The sequence below is a fragment of the Tamandua tetradactyla genome, chromosome 11 (genome assembly GCF_023851605.1).
Source record: "Tamandua tetradactyla isolate mTamTet1 chromosome 11, mTamTet1.pri, whole genome shotgun sequence".
NCBI lineage: Eukaryota > Metazoa > Chordata > Mammalia > Pilosa > Myrmecophagidae > Tamandua > Tamandua tetradactyla.
Window position 1 is genome coordinate 20,414,489 of NC_135337.1, and position 16,804 is coordinate 20,431,292.

A 16,804-nucleotide genomic window follows, 5' to 3' on the forward strand; every position below is an offset into this window, starting at 1 on the left:
AACCTAAAATTTTCTTCTTTAACCACACTTAAATATGTAATTCAATGCTATAAATTGCATTCACAATGTTGTACTATCATCACCACTGTCCATTATCTAAATTTTTGAATAATCTCAAGTTGAAATTCTGTACATTTAAGCCTTAAATTCCCATTCCCTCCTCCCAGTCTATCTGCTGGTAGCCTATATTCTAAATTCTGAATTTATGGGCTTTCTTATTGTAGTGATTTCATATTAGTGAAATCTTACAATATCCATCCTTTTGTGCCTGGTTTACTTCACTCAACATAATGTCTTCAAGCAACCTTGAAGTCGTTGTCCATGTTGCTGTGTCAGAATTTCATTCCATTTTATGCTTGAAGAATATTCCATTGTATGTATATAACACATTTTTTTTATCCATTCATCAGTTGATGACACTTGGATTGCTTTCATCTTTTGGCAATTGTAAATAATGCCTCTTTGAACATTAATGTACAAATATCTGTTCGAGTTCTTATTTTCAATTATTTTGGGTATATACTTAGAAATGGGATTGCTGGGTCATATGATAATTCTGCACATAACTTTCTGAGCAACTATCAAACTATTTTCCATAGTAACTGCACCATTTTACATTGCCAACAACAATGAATGAATGCTCTTATTTCTCCACAACCTCTCCAACACTTATAATTTTCCATTTTTTAAATAGCAGCCATTCTAGTATAAATGAAAGGTTATTTCATTGTGGTTTTAATACAATTGACTTTATTTAATCTTCTATACAGCTGTCTTGTAAATGTTGCTCATTAATTCTAATAATTTAATTATAGATATTTTCTGTATACAAAATAATTTTGCAATTATTAAAGTTTCACTACTTCTTAATACTTGTGTGCTTAATGCATATTCCTTGTTTATTGCACTGACCTGATTCATCTGTGCAATGCAGAATTGATGATGTGATAGTTGAAACTATGTCCTTTTCTTATATGAGAAAGAAAGGAAATTATCTGGTAATTTTTTGTTATTTGTTTTTTGAAGTTATTCTATATGAAGGTAAGAAGTATCTTCTATTCCAACTTTGTTAAAGGACTCTTTAATAATAAATGCTTTTTTTGTCAATGCTTTCTCTGCATGAATTAAGATCATCTTATTATATTTTCTAACATATTATTAGTAATGTAGATGACACTGATTGATTTTTGAATATTAAACAAAATTTGAATTTCTAACATAAACCCAATTTGATCAGGATGAAAATTATGCTTGGCTAATATTTTTTGAATGATTTCACTTATGCACATAAATAAATTTGAACTGTAATTTCTTTTTCTTATATGGCCATGGCCAAGATTTAGTATAATATTTTGCAGACTTTAAAATCAGTTAGCAAGTACATAATCCTCTCCTGTTATTTAGAAGTGTTTGTGTACTATTTAGACAACTTTCTCTTAAATATTTAGAATAAATCAATGACTATCTGGGTCAAAGGATTTATTTGAAAGAAAGATTTTAATCACAGCTTCAATTCCCTTAATAGATAAAGGGAAATTCTGATTTCTTGCATCAATTTTGATAAATTGCATTTTTCTAGAAACTTTGTAGATTTAATTTGAGTCTTTTCAATTGTTGACATGAAGTTTTTCATAATATACTCTCTTATAATTGTTTTAAAGGCTATAGAACCTTTAGGGTTATATTTTTTCCATTCCTAAAATTGTCAATGTGTGTTTCTCTTTTCTAAGAGTTGTTCTTGAAAGGGGCTTATAAATCTAATTTTTTTTCATAGTACTGTCTATCTATTGCTCATGAAAAATACCACATACCCTTATCACTTTAGTTTTCTAGGTATTAATAGTCTTATTCATAAAAAAAACTAATGTGCTTTGATTAAAGCTTTTAAACCCTATTATATGAAAAATCTTTTTGACAAAAGAAATATGCATTGTCTTTGTTCATGATTCACCAAAATTATTAAGCTTCCAATAACTCCATTACTCCTCATTCAAAATAATAATATGAATATACACATCTAAAGATGGTTGCTCAAGAAAGTATTTGTGATTTCAACCAAATGTACAAAAATAAGAAAGCAAAGTAATTATATAAGAGAGAGGATGACAGACCCATTTCCGAAAGAAGTGAATATCTTATTTGGAATCTTCTAAAATGCCACTTTACATTAACTTAAGGCTATTCAATATTTTTTATGCATTATTTCACTATGCTCAAGTAGCACATCTTTATTTTAAATAAAAATGAGGTGCAAATAAGAATGCTGAGAAATTTTAAATGAAAAATATTGATTTTGATTAATCATAGTTTGGAAATATAAATTGGTTTTAATAATATATTCTAATTAATAAAATATTTAAATAAATGTTTTGCATTCTGCATAGATAACTTAGTTTAAATACAATCTTAAAGAATAAAAGTTTGAAGGTCTTACTGATAATTTTCTCTTGAATGTGACTGCATTATGGATAAGAATTAATGTGCTCACTTTGAAAGATCAAATTCTCACTTCTATTAGTCAATATTTCTGCACTTTCTTCAATATTAATTAGAGAGTGTCATGTTAGTTTGAAAAACTAGGAGAAAGTGTTTTTAGATGATTTTGAAAGAAATATGTTCATTTTCATGGGGGTTACCACTAATTTAACAGAACAAATTGTGGATATAAAATATGTCTTCAGTGGTGCTTCATCACAACTTCAAGAATGTCTGCTGAAACTGCTTAAAACCAATTAGTTATTTTGACATATTTTGGTAATTTTCCTATGACTTATAAATATTTTATGTTTAAAAATTCAAATATCAAATATACCCAAATAAATAGATGTATCATACTAAATTATGTTCTATTTCCTTTTTGCTAGCAAAACAAAATTCATTTGGTAAAGCTATGTTAATTAATTCTTTAGACTTAATTTTGTATTATGTTATAGTTATGATGACATATTTAAATAACTACCTTATCAAATAAGAACGTAGGTAAATTCATTAGAATTGTTATTTCCCAATGCATAATTTAGATACACTTTTTGTGCTATGGATTTTGTACATTGGAGGCATTTGGGATTTAATTTCCAAAGGATTTGGGATTGTTTTCTGATAAATCCAACTCAAGGAAAATTTATAAATTTTCATGTTCCAGGCACTGTCAAATTTCTAAAAAGAGTTTTGAAGACAGATAAAGTGTCTCCAAAATATGTGGAATTGGACGGACAATCGGCAAGTAAATACATAGGTAAAATTAGATGGAAGTAAAGGACAGAAAATAGTGTGGGGTGAGGTTATTCTAGGTGGGCAGTCAGTACAAGTACTGAAGAGATGACATTGAGCAGACAACAGAATAATAGAAAGAAAATCAGAAATCTAGGCAGCCTGCACTCCAGAAAAAGTGAAGAGCATTTGAAAAGGACTCAAATGGGAATTAGCTTGGCAGATTAGAAGTTCATAAAAGAGGGCAGTGTGTTTGAAGCATAGTATGCAAGAGGAAGAAGGCACAAAATTAGGGTGGAGAGAATTTGTACACATATTTTTAGGCCATGATAAGCAATTTGAATTTAATTCAAGTGCTATAGGAAACCGTTGGAAGATTACATAGAGCAAAGTGAGATTATTTGAATTGTATTTTAAAGATTACTTGAGCTTCCAGGAGAATGGAGTATAGAGGGGCAAGAGTGAAGGCTGAGAAACCAGAGAGGCTCTTGCCGAAGTCCAGTTGACAGGTACTAGCTGATGTTAAGGTTATTTCAGTGGGAATGGAAAGAAAGAGGATAGAAATATAAATAGGTAAACTTTGGGGATCAGGTGAGTAGGGCTTGCTGAGGGGTTGGATTGAGAAAGTAAGAGTGAAAAAGAGAAAATGGGGATAATTGCTAAATTTTTAATTTGAGTAACTGCTTGAATGGTTCTGAAAGGTAAACAAGGGGAAGCAGGATGGGCTAGAAGGGATAGAAGCTATTAAATTCAGTATATTTGCTAGAAATATTAGGGCTTTGATCAAGTACATGGCTCATGGCTGTATCTATGAGACTAGAGTCACTGGTATAAATTGTCATGAAACCGTAGGGCTGATTGAGAACACTAAGGAGGAGCATTGAAACAGAAAAGAAAAAAGGGACCAAATATCATTTTTTAATTTGAGGTATTATATTAAGATAGTTTATAGGTACAATGAATTCTCAATAGGATTTGAAATTAATCAGATTGCCATTGATCTAATATTTGTGATCCTGGTTATTGAGCAGTAATAATTGCTGAAATATACTGAATGTTCATTACGTGATAAGTGCTGTTCTAAGTGCTTTGCATTTTTTAAACACATTTGATCTTCAAAACTTTCTGTAGTGTGTGCTTAAATTAGTTTCATTTAAAAGATGAAGGAATATTGGCTAAAGAGGATGAATAAATTCCTCAAATATGCATTTTTCTGATTTTCAATTCAATTTACTGATTTATAAGTTACAATTTAAAATATTCTATGTGTCACATTTTGTCAACTCATTGATTAATACACAAGTTTAATTAGGTCCCATAGAGAAAAAGATCACATATTCTTTCCAAATAAAACATTGCAATGTTTAACTCGTCTTTGCAGCTGGAACTCAGTTTGTTTCCTCTGTATCAGAAGAGTATCTCCCCAAATTTTACAGTCTTGAATGTCTGTGTTTGTTAGCCTGTAACACACCTTCCTTTTTGGTCTCTCAGAGTGACTTTCCAGTGACATGTGAGAGGCTTGCTTGCACTTCATTCTCTCCCCGTTGGCCACGGGTCGTTTCTTTTGGAGCTTGCCAGAAGTCATTTCAAAACCATCCTGTCCCTTTACCTTATACACCACAGAGGTGGACTCATATACACCAAGCTTTAGCTGGTGCTTACTTCTGGTGGACCAGATGATGAGCTGAGGAGGGAGGGAACTCATAGGGGGATTCCAGATTATCCATCCTGAAGGAGGCATTCAATATCATATATTTCCTTATTGCCATCTTCAGTTTCCTCTTACATGTCCCAGTCTTTTGAATTCTCAGAAAGGAAGATATTCAAGGCACTGTTTTTTTATAAACACATATGTTGTGTTTAGATTTGAAGAGTTAAAAAGCCCTTCCAGCTTCCTTCCTTTCACCTTCTTTTTAATCTTTGCATAAGTTTTGATGTTTTCTGTTCCATCTCCTCACACTTCTTCATCTTTATATTATTTTCTATTCTTAGTTGTCTAGGGAGGTAGAGTGACATCCACTTCTCCTCCTCCCTCACATCTTCAACAGGTTTGCACCCTTTTCACAAGAGTTAGAACTCAGTTTGATCCCCAAGTTCACTGTCTTATTCTGCTTTAACAGTCATTATGTTTGCTTAATGCTTGTAATCTCTCTGATTTTCTCCTCTTGCCATATCTTCTCTTCTGCTTCCCTCTTCCATCGCATTTCTTTGACTCATCTACCTTCCTTTTATGCTTTTAATGATTTCATCAGAATCAACTGGATAATCTGCGATAATCTCAACTATTTTAAAATTAGTTGATTAGTAACATTATTATATCTTCACAGTCCCATCACAGCTGCTACCTCGATTAGTGTTTGATTGAATAACCAGAGAAGAATCATAAAGGGACATCTAGAATGTTTCCTGCCATAGTATAGAAGACAGTAGGATGATATCCTCAAAGTCCTCAAAGAATAATTACAAAAAGATTTCAATGGAGATTTTATAAGAAAGCATAGCTTTATGATCAATAAACATGAAAAAGAGTATCACTTTATTAGTTATCAGAAGATGCAAACTATTTCAAAACCCAGTAATACTCTAAGTCCAACAACCTTAGCAAAGACTATTACCTAGTAATGGTAAGAATGTAGAATAACTTACTACTGCTTGCAGAAGTGACAATTGTTACAAACAACAATAAAAACTTCTTTGAATTATAGAATAAAGTTGTATATACATATAACCTGTGGCTCAACAATTCCACTTCTAAGTATACATTCTCCAAAAACACTGATGTATATTTACCAGATACTCCATACAGGAATGTTCCAAGCAGACATTCTCATGATATCCAAAATAAGAAACACCACAAAGGTCTATTAACAAGAGAATGAATAAATTTCTGTTAGTATATTCATACAATGAAATAAAATTTGTAACAGGAAATGGTGAACCAACCTTATGCAAAATATGAGTGGATTTCACAAAAATAACCTTTTGCCAAAGAGATCATAAATCAGAGTATCTACTACACAATTTTATTTATATAAAGTACAAAAATTGTAAAAATGTATTGGATTTCTGTTATATGTTAGGATAGTGATTATCAGTAGCCATGGAATAACTGTAAGGGAACATATAGGATGCTTTAGATGCTGATAACGTTTTCATTTTTGATCTGGGTTCTTTATTCAGATTGTAAAATTTTATTAAGCAATAATGTACTTGTGCATTTTCAGATGTATATTAAACTTTAATACAATTTACATATTGTGAAATAAGTTCTGTCTTTGGTAACTGCAAAGTACCTCATATTAGACCCAAATTCCTTCATATATCAATCATAAACTCTAAAAAAATTTAAAAAGTTCAACTATCTGAAGGCATTGGGGAGTGTAGAAAAACAAGCAGAAACCAGAGGTGAATAGACAATTGTAAGAAGAAAAACAATCCCTGGCTAGTTTTTCACTTACTATTAATATTATTATCATACAAGGGAAGTCCCCAGGCTGTGCAATAGTACTGGGTAGCTAGAATGAAAAGGCACAGTGCCACTTAGTGGCTTGAGAAACAAAAGTGCAATATTTGAAGTTACCGAAACAATTGGAAATACAGTGGGAAATTCTATAAAACAAAAAGGATCATGGGTTTTGGTGGCCCTATAATCTACGTATTAACTGTTCCTAGTTTTTTTATTGACTCTGAATTGTGTAGTGCAGGAACAAATTAAAAGCAACACATTTAATCTAAAATAACTTACCTGAAATTTTAGTCGATTCAATTATAAGAATAACTGAACTTGGAGTTCATATATCAGCCAAATTAATTGACTGTTGATAAACCAACAAATAGAACAAAAATAAATCAACAATATTCACAAGAACGTAACAGTGTATCATTCACAATGTCCAGTATATCCTCCAATATTCCAAACATATAAAGGAACAGGAAAATATGACCCATAATAGATAGCAAAGTCAAACAATGCTGATGATGAGATAACCCAAGTATCGAATAAGTCACAAGGATTATAAAGAAATTATTATAGGTATGTTAAAGGACATAAAGAAAATATGCACATAACACATAAAAATATCTCAGAAGAAAAGTATGTACTAAGCAGAAATTATATGGAAATTATAGTGTTAAAAAGACACAATATCTAAAATTATAAATACACTAAATGGGTTCAAGAGCATTTCAGAACTGACAGAAAATAGAGTTGGTGACCATGAAGATAGAGCAATAAAAATTATCCAATATTAAGAACAGTTTGAAAAGAGATTTACAAGAATAACAAATAAAGGAAACAGAGGTCTGGAGACTTGTAAGCCTTAATTAAGTGGTCTAACATGTGTAACTGGAGTCATAGAAAGAGAGAAAAAGAGAATAAAATAAATATTTTAAGAACTAACAGCCAAATTTTCCCTGTTTTTGAAAGACATTCATTTATAGATTTGAAAATTTCAGTGAGCTCTAAAAAAATGGCAAAAAGAACACTCTACTTAGCCCATGCTAGTAAAAACTGGTGGAAACCAAAGATAAAGTTTAAACTCTTAAAAGCAGCCTGAGAAAGCAACATACTGCATAGAAGGGAAAAAAATGACTCAAATCCACAGTATTATCATCATAAACTATGTATGAAGACCAAGACAAATGGTACAACATTTTACAAGGGCTATCAGAAAAATAGACTACCTCAGAATTATATAATTAGGAAAAATGTACTTTAAGAATATAGTTGGGGGTGTATGAGGGTAGTTCAGTGATAGAGGTCTTGTCTGCCCTGTGGGAGACCTGGATTTGATTCCTGGTCCATGCACTTCCCAAACAAACAAACAAAGAAACCACCAACAAAAAAAAAAAACAAATAAAAATTCAACAAATAGTGCTGCAATAATGGGATACTCACATGGAAAAAGAATGAAATGTGACTTGACCATACAGCATACAAAAATGAAAAATAAAAAAAAAGAATATGGTTAGGTTTTTAAAAAATTCATTATAAAACCTTGTGATGCACTGTTGATAAGGAGGTAGAATGGTGCAGCACTCTGGAGGACAGTGTGGTGGTTCCATAGGAGGCTAGGAATGGGGTTGCCGTATGATCTTGCAACCCCGTTGTTAGGTATATACTTAGATGAACTGAGAGGGGGGGCATGTATGGACATTTGCACACTGGTGTTTATGGTGGCAGTACTCTCTACTTGTAATGGATGGAGATGGCCTAAGGTACACCAAATGAGGAATGGAAGGGGAAACTGTGGTGTATATGTATATATACAGTGGACTACTGAGCAGCTGCAAGAAGGAAGGAAATTGTAAGGCATGCATCTAGGTGAATGATCCTTGAGGGACATATGATAAATGAAATGTGAGAACCAAAAAGACAAATATTATCATGTCTCATCATATGAACTAACTAAAATATACAAAATCAGAGAATTGAAGTTGAGAGCATGGGTTATAGTTTGAGTACTATTTGTAAAGGTTCTTAGCTTATAGCTCTGAACAACAGTCACATCTATTCTGGAGTTGTAACTGTTAATTCTAAATGCTGAGATGCTGAGTTATTTGAGTATAAATTGGTTGTTCACTGGAACTGTAGGTATTTGTATGACACCTGAAATTCAGAGTTAGAGCTCTGAAGCTATGAAAGTCAGTATTAACCCATACAGCAATTGTTAAAAAAGTTGAAAAAGTGATCAGACTTTGACTAGATATATAAATGAAGCTGATCTGGATAGGACTAAGGTAAATCAGAATACAAAGTAAAGGATGATATTGACTATTTTACAACATGAACTTCTGTGTGAGACAAAAAGAAGGGATGTTTATTTGGTGCAAAATCTAAATTTTTGATAGTGCATTATCTGATATAACTTTATATGATCAGTTTATTCGAACACCACAATTACATGGAATCCTAAATGGAGAATGATATCCTGTTGGTTTGTACAGTTTATTATGATGCCCTGATACATCAGAGTAGTTTGAGCAGAGGATAAAAAAGCATTTGCAAAATCCCCTAGGGGAACTGGGGAGAAGGGGAAATATTAAACTTTCCCATCTGGGGAACTCCTGACATTCTCACAAGAAGTGGGGACAAGTAATTCAATAGGCTGATTCCTTGATCTTGGGGCTCACCCCTGCACAATTGATTCCTGCAAAGGAGAAGCTAAGCCTACTTAGCTTCTTAAGCTAAGCCTAAGAGTCATCCCCAGAGAACCTCTTTTGTTGCTCAATATGGCCTCTTTCTCTAAGCCAACTTGACAGGTAAACTCATTGCCCTCCCCACTGTGTGGGACATGAGTCCCAAAGATGTAAATCTCCCTGGCAACATGGGACCTAAATCCTGGGGATGAGCCAGTACCCAGCATCATGGGATTGAGAAAGACTTCTTGATCAAAAGGGGGAAGAGAGAAATGAGGCAAAATAAAATTTCAGTGGCTGAGAAATTTCAGAGTTGAGAGGTTATCCTGGAGGTTATTCTTATGCATTATATAAATAACCATTTTTAAGTTTAAGGTGTGTTTGAGTGGCTAGAGGAAAGAACCTGAAACTGCTGAACTGTATTCCAGTAGCCTTGATTCTTGAAGATGATTGTATTAACTAAATAGCATTTACAATGTGACTATGTGATTGTAAAAACTTTGTGTCTGATGCTCCCTTTATCCAGGGTATAGACAGATGAGTAAAATAATAAGGAGAAAAAATAAATAAATAAATAAATAATAGGGGGTATATGGGGTAAAAAAAAATTTGGGTAGACTGCAATATTAGTGATCAGTGAGAGGCCGGGATGTAGATTTTTTCTCTTTTGTCTTTTTATGTATTTTTGTGAGTGATGCAAATGTTCTTAAAATGGTCATAATGAATATGCAACTATGTGATGATATTGTGAGCCATTGATTGTATACTTTGGATGGACTGTATGGTATGGGAAATATCTCAATAAAAATATTAAAAAAAAAACTTCTGTTGAAAAAAAATTCAGACTTTAGTTTCACTGTTGAATTCTATCAAACATTTAAGGAAGATATAATACCAGCATAAAAATACTTTGCAAAAAAGAATAACAATAATTACACACATTTTTGGAAAAAAACAAAAATGAAAGGATCTATAATCTGTGTACATTTGCCAAAATAAATACTAAATATATAACTTTCAGAAGAAGGTAAATGATCAAAGTTGGAATCTTGCATTAAGAATTAAGAATAATGATGGGGTGAATATGTGGACAAACGTAAATGGATTTTGACTATAAAGTCAAAAATTGTAATATCAGTAATAATATTTTCATGGTTTAAGTTATGCAGAAGATTGAGAACATATAATAATAGTAGCATAAAACTGACAGCCTGGTTGAAATTTTCTAAGCTATTTGTATTTACAAGAAAGAGAAGGTGAAATTACCCAATATTATTAGATGAATAAAGATTTAAATTCAGTGTGATTCAGTATATTATCAACAGGATAGAAAATCTAGTGACCATCTAGATAAATAGGTGAATATAGCAAGCACGTTTGTCAGGATAAATAGGTGAGTATAGCAAGTGTATTGTCAGAATACTGACAAGAAAGAGATGGCAAACTCAAAAGTACAAACTGAAAAGTTTAGCGAAGATACTATTTTCATGGATACAAGAAACTAATAAAATATGGTGAAGCCTGCAGTAAGTGGTATCAGTAGGGAGCCTAACCCAAAGGGAAGAAAGAGTGAGAGGTATTACCAGTACTGGAGAACTGTGACTATAGAATTGGGCCACCACACGTGACCTGATTCCTTAAGTAAAGTGGCACTGTCACTTTCATACCATTGTCTGGTAGAGGGGAAGCTCCCTCTCTAGATTCCCAGGCATGGCTCTCCTCCTGTCTCCTCTAAATGCTGATGCCTCCCATGGGTGAGTCCAAAACAAAGCCAGAGGACTCGGGAGACCAGGTATGCAATCTATAAATGTCAGCCTCTAGAAGCACAGAGCAGGGAGAGTGGGATGGCAGGATTTGGGGAGAACATCCAAGAACAGCATCTAAAACAACAAACATAACTTCCACTTGTTATAAAAATGTTAATATAAAAAATAATTTCTTTTCCATATCCCACCAAGATTTATAGATTAAAGTTGAAAACTGAAATTATGGAAAAGACTGAATTTCCAGCTAGACCTCTACACAAAAAGCAATAATGTTTTATTGAGAACAACATTTCAAAAACTAAGTAAATGGAGCAATATGCCATTAAAATAGTTTGAAAGTCTCACTATTGTAAAGATGTCAGTTTCCCCCCAATTAATATCTATATTAAATGTATTACCAAGCAGGATCTCCAAAATGCAAATGATTGAGAATAGCTAAGACACTCTTGAAGAAATAGTACAATGCAGGAGCAATTTCAATACTGGATATCAATAGTTATTATCAAGTCAGTAATCAAGTCAGTATTTATAATTAATAAAATTTTAATTACTTATAATTAAAATCATGCTATTAATATAGTTGTTAATATATTTATAATGTCAGTAATTATAATTAAGTTATAATATTAGTATAAAGTAAGTATAGATAAGAATAAGCATATAGATTCATGGAAAACAATGGTGGATCCTGAAACGAATGGACTATTGATTTATGGAAATGTAGAACTGTACAAGCATAGTGAGATAACAATTATTGTTTCAAAAATTGTGCTGGCTACATAGATGATATCCTCTGGGGGAGAGGAGGGAAGAAACCTGACTCTGTTCTTACAAAATTTACAAAATCAATTTCAGTTTAATTGGATCTTTAAGTGTAAAAAACAAAACAATATTTATATATTGTTATAAAGAGATATAAAAAATTTATATCTCTCTTCTGGGAGATATAAAATATTAGTATTATGAACTTGAACTAAGGAAAGATTTCTTCAGCTATGATGCAAAAGTACTGAATATGAAAGAAAAGATTGATAAATTAAACTATGTTAAAATTAAGAAATTTTGTTCATCAAAAGACATCCTGTTGTACAACAAAAGAGCTAATATCAATATTTCCATTTAAGTTAATTAAATAGAATAAAATTTCAATTTCCCAGTTGCACTAGCCATATTTCAAATGTCTATAGCACATATAGCTAATAACTTCAATATTAGACAAGGGAGACAACATTTGCGCTTGGGTAGAAAGTTCTGTTGCATAGCACTGCTCCAGAGCGACATAGCGTTAGACACAGAGTGGAAGATCTATGAAATATATAAGTCAAAAGTCTTGTATGCAGAATATATTAAAACTTCTACAAATCAACAAATAAGACATGTGACAATTAAAAAAAAAAGTGCAGCAGACTTAAGTGCTAAAGCTGGAGAATACCTTGCATGCTGGAGAAAAGAAAGTGACAAAAGGAGCCATAGAAAATGAAATCGGAGACAGAATGGAAAATAATGACAGGCCTTGATGAAAAGCCAGGTTTAGAGGATTCTAAGCAGGGAAGTGACATAACTTGATTTACATTTTAAAGGGACAATTCTGGCCATTGTATGGATAACAGACTGCAGGTTATAAAAGTGGAAGCCCAGAGAGATGATGGAGATTTGGACTATATGGGGAGAGATGAAATTAGAATTGATCAGAATCTGAAATATTTTGATAACAAAGCTGATAGTATTTATCATTTGATTTAAGCATATAAATGGATATTTGAAATTGACTAAAATAGAAAATATAGATGAATATACAGATTTGAAATGTATGGATTGTTAGATTTAAAGAAGACTCAGAGATAGACTATTCACAGGCAAAGGAATTTATTCAGACACTGGCAAGGGAGGGTCCTGAAGTCAGACTTCAGCCCCCCAGGGGAAAGCAATTAAAGGATTTTTATACATGAGGGTCTAAGTGGAATGAAAACTTAAATGTCACTTCAGTCATGCAGGGAATAACTTCTGGAGGGCAGATGCAGCTGTCAGAGGATGGGCGTAGGATCAATACGGAACCATTGTGCGAGAATATCTGTAAAAGGCTGGCCAATATGGAATTGTTGTGGCACTATCCATTAAGGGCTAGCCATCATGGAACTGCTATGTGGAAATATCCTTTAAGAGCTAGTCACATCATGGGAAATGGGTCTTACCTAACATGGATCTAAGTTCCATTTTAGGCATGTAGGTTTTGGGATAATTTTGGCATGTATAATCTACAATTCCACCTGACATTTGGATATATAAACCTGAAAATTAATAAAGAGGCCACAACTATAGAAAAGTATTTAGGAGACTTCTTACTTTTGTCTAATAAGCAAGTGTATAGATAGAAAAGCAAAGAAGTAATAGAGTAATAGGACAGACTCACTTTCATGTCACTGTTAGAGGAAGAAAACAATACACTATTTATATTATTATGGAAATTTTAAAGAAGCAAGAGAAAATCTAGGATGAGATGCATCACAACAGACAAACTGATTAAGGCAGGGTTTTGATTGTTAAGGTACCATAAATCTGTTCTGTTGGTTGAAGATAGAACTTGCAAGTGATGAGCCTGAACATTAATTGAGGACATTTCCAAGCAAAGTGTGGAAGGTACAGCCTGTTTTCCCCTAGTGGGAGAAGAACTATTAAGCAGTAAAGAGCCAGAACTTGAAGATTTGGAAAATTCTCAGCCTGACTTTGATGCAAAAAAAATGAGAGTGCATGCTAAGAGGGGAACACCAGTGGTGTGGCTGGAAAAGCATTTGCCGGAGAGGTTTTGAAAGATGCTAGATCCATTCAACCCTCATATTCCTTACTAGGGTTGAAAGGAGCAGGGAAAGGACAGGATATAGGAAGGCTCCTGGAGTTCTAAGATTTAATAGATGGGAAGTGGGCCAGTAGTGTCACTCAGTTGAATACATGTTGTTCTTCAAATACAAAAGAATGACTCTGAGAATGGTTCAGAAGATCGTGAACCACCCACTGTCATCATAGACCCAGATGGTCCAGAACAAGGCTACTACCTCTTTAGTTTCAGTTCCAGAGAGTGGAGCTGCCATCCTGGATCTAGAGGGCAGTTTGCTACATGATTAGGGGGTGGGATCACTGGTCCAGGAAGCAAATGAACAGAGCTTTGAGCCACAGATGATTATTTTTAATCCTTGAAGTCTAGTGGAATTTGCCTTGTGGATTTTGGACTTGCTAGGAGTAGCTGGCCCCTTTATTCTTTCCAACTTCTCACTTTTAGATTAGAAATGTATATCCTGTACTTGTCTTACAATGGTATTTTTGAGGCAAGCTTGTAGTAATTGCCTTTTTTTTTCCAAATAGAAAAGTCATGGATATGCTATAAATTGATTCAAAAAGTCAATTAGGACAAATAATTAAAAATATAGAAAAGAGAGAATATAATTGATAGACTAACTTCTAGAAGGAGATAGGAGTAGGTGGAATAAAAATTGAAGTCTGAATGGAATGTTAATTGCAGTTAGTATGACTGTGTGCCAAATAACATGCAAGAAATTTTGTTATTGATTATTTCATTGATTCACAAAAAAATTTGTGAAATAGTCTTTGGATATATAAATCAAAAAACTTTATAGTGACTAAATAATATATTGAATCTCATAGAGCTATAGAATGATAGAGCTTGTATTAAAAGCTCTTTCTGATGTTAAAAAAGGCCTTCTTTTATATAATAGATGATGTCAGCTCAAGTGGTTTTTAAGATATACGGTAGAAATTAAGCTATTGCTGAAATGATTTCTGATTTCTAATTTACCTTGGTCCGTTTATAATTACTCATTCTTCAGTAGCCTAGAAATACAGAATTACAAAAGCACAGTAAGTACGTATTCCAAAAGCTGTAGAAGTGTTGCTCTAAGATAATTTTTTCTGTGTCATTCTTTTTCACTCTTCAACCCTTCCTGCTTTCCTGGGCTTACTGCCTTGCCCAATGGGAAGAGGAGATTAGAGTAAAGTAATACTTCAAAGAATCATAAAACAAGAAAAGGCAAAAGGGTTAAGAGCTTACTTGCTAAGGAAAAGCTTTTACATGTAAAAATAATGAAAATGAAGAAGTTGATACATTATATGTACTTCAAAAGGTAGGCCAAAAAAGGGCACATGCATTAAAAATAAAGCATTTACGGAGAAGTTTTCCTAACCTTGCTAGATTGTAAGGTAACAAAAAGCTGCTGTAGAAATTTCATTGACATTATTAAAAATAAGTTTTTATATTTATTAAAACAATATCCTTATATCTTTCTACTATTTTGTCCCAATAAATATAATTCTTATTGATCATTGGGAGAAATATTAGAGAGATGTACTGATACTTCTTTATTGTGAAAAATAGCACATTGAAAAAAAACAATACATTTCAATGCACACCACAACAGTTATAAAACAGATTTCAGAGTTTGGTATGGGTTACAGTCCCGAAATTTTAGATTTTTCCTTCTGGCTGCTCCAAGACACAGGGGACTAAAAGAAATATCAATATAAAGATTCAGGAGTCATACTCATTTGTTAAACCTTATCTTCATTTTTAATAACTCCACTTCTCCCTTGATCTTTTTTTGATTACTTTTTTTATTGATAAATATTATATATTTACATACCATGTAATCATCCAAAGTGCACAATGGTTCACAATATCATCATATAGCTGTGCCTTTATCATCAAAATCTATTTTTTCTTTATTTGTGAAAAATAACATACAAAAAAGCAATAAATTTCAAAGTACATCACGACAATTAGTTGCAGAACAGATTTCAGAGTTTGGTATGGGTTATAATTCCACATTTTAGTTTTTCACTTCTAACTGTTCTAAGATATTGGAGACTAAAAGAAATATCAACGTAATGATTCAGCAACCATGCTCATTTGTTAAACCCCACCTTCTCTGTATACTCCACTATCACCTCTGATCTTCGTCCCACTCTTTATGGGTATTTGGACTATGTCCAATCTAACTTTTTCATGTTGGAAGGGGCTATTAATTATATGGGATAGGGGATGAAACTAATTAATGTTCTGGAGAGGCTGGTCTTTCTGCATTTCAGGACTTATCTGGTCCAGGGACCCATCTGGAGGTTGTAGGTTTCTGGAAAGTTACCCTAGTCCATGGAACCTTGGTAGAACCTCATATAATGCCTAAGTGTTCTGTAGGATTGGCAGAAATAGTTTTGACTAGGATTTGGCAAGTTATGATAGAAGCAATGTCTAACTGAAGTGTGTGTAAAAGTTGACCTCCTGTGTAGCCTCTATATCTTATTTGAACAGTCTCAGCCACTGATACCTTATTTGTTACATTTCTTTTTCCCCTTTGTCATTATGGATCAACCCATGGTGCCAAGGCCAGGCTCATCCTTGGGGGTCATGTCCCATGCTGCCAGGGAGATTTTGACCCCTTAATGTCATGTCTCATGTAGGGGGGATGGCAGTGGTTTCACTTGCAGAGTGGGCTGAGAGAGAGAGAGAGGCCACATTTGAGCAACAAAAAAGGCCCTTCAGAAGTAACTCTTAGGCATAAAGCTTTTCCAGTACATATATAAGCTTCACGAGAGTAAGCCTCAAGATCAAGGGCCTGGCCTATTGATTTGGGTTCTCCATGTTTGAGACAGTATCAGGGATTTTTCAGGTAGCAAAGTTTAATAGT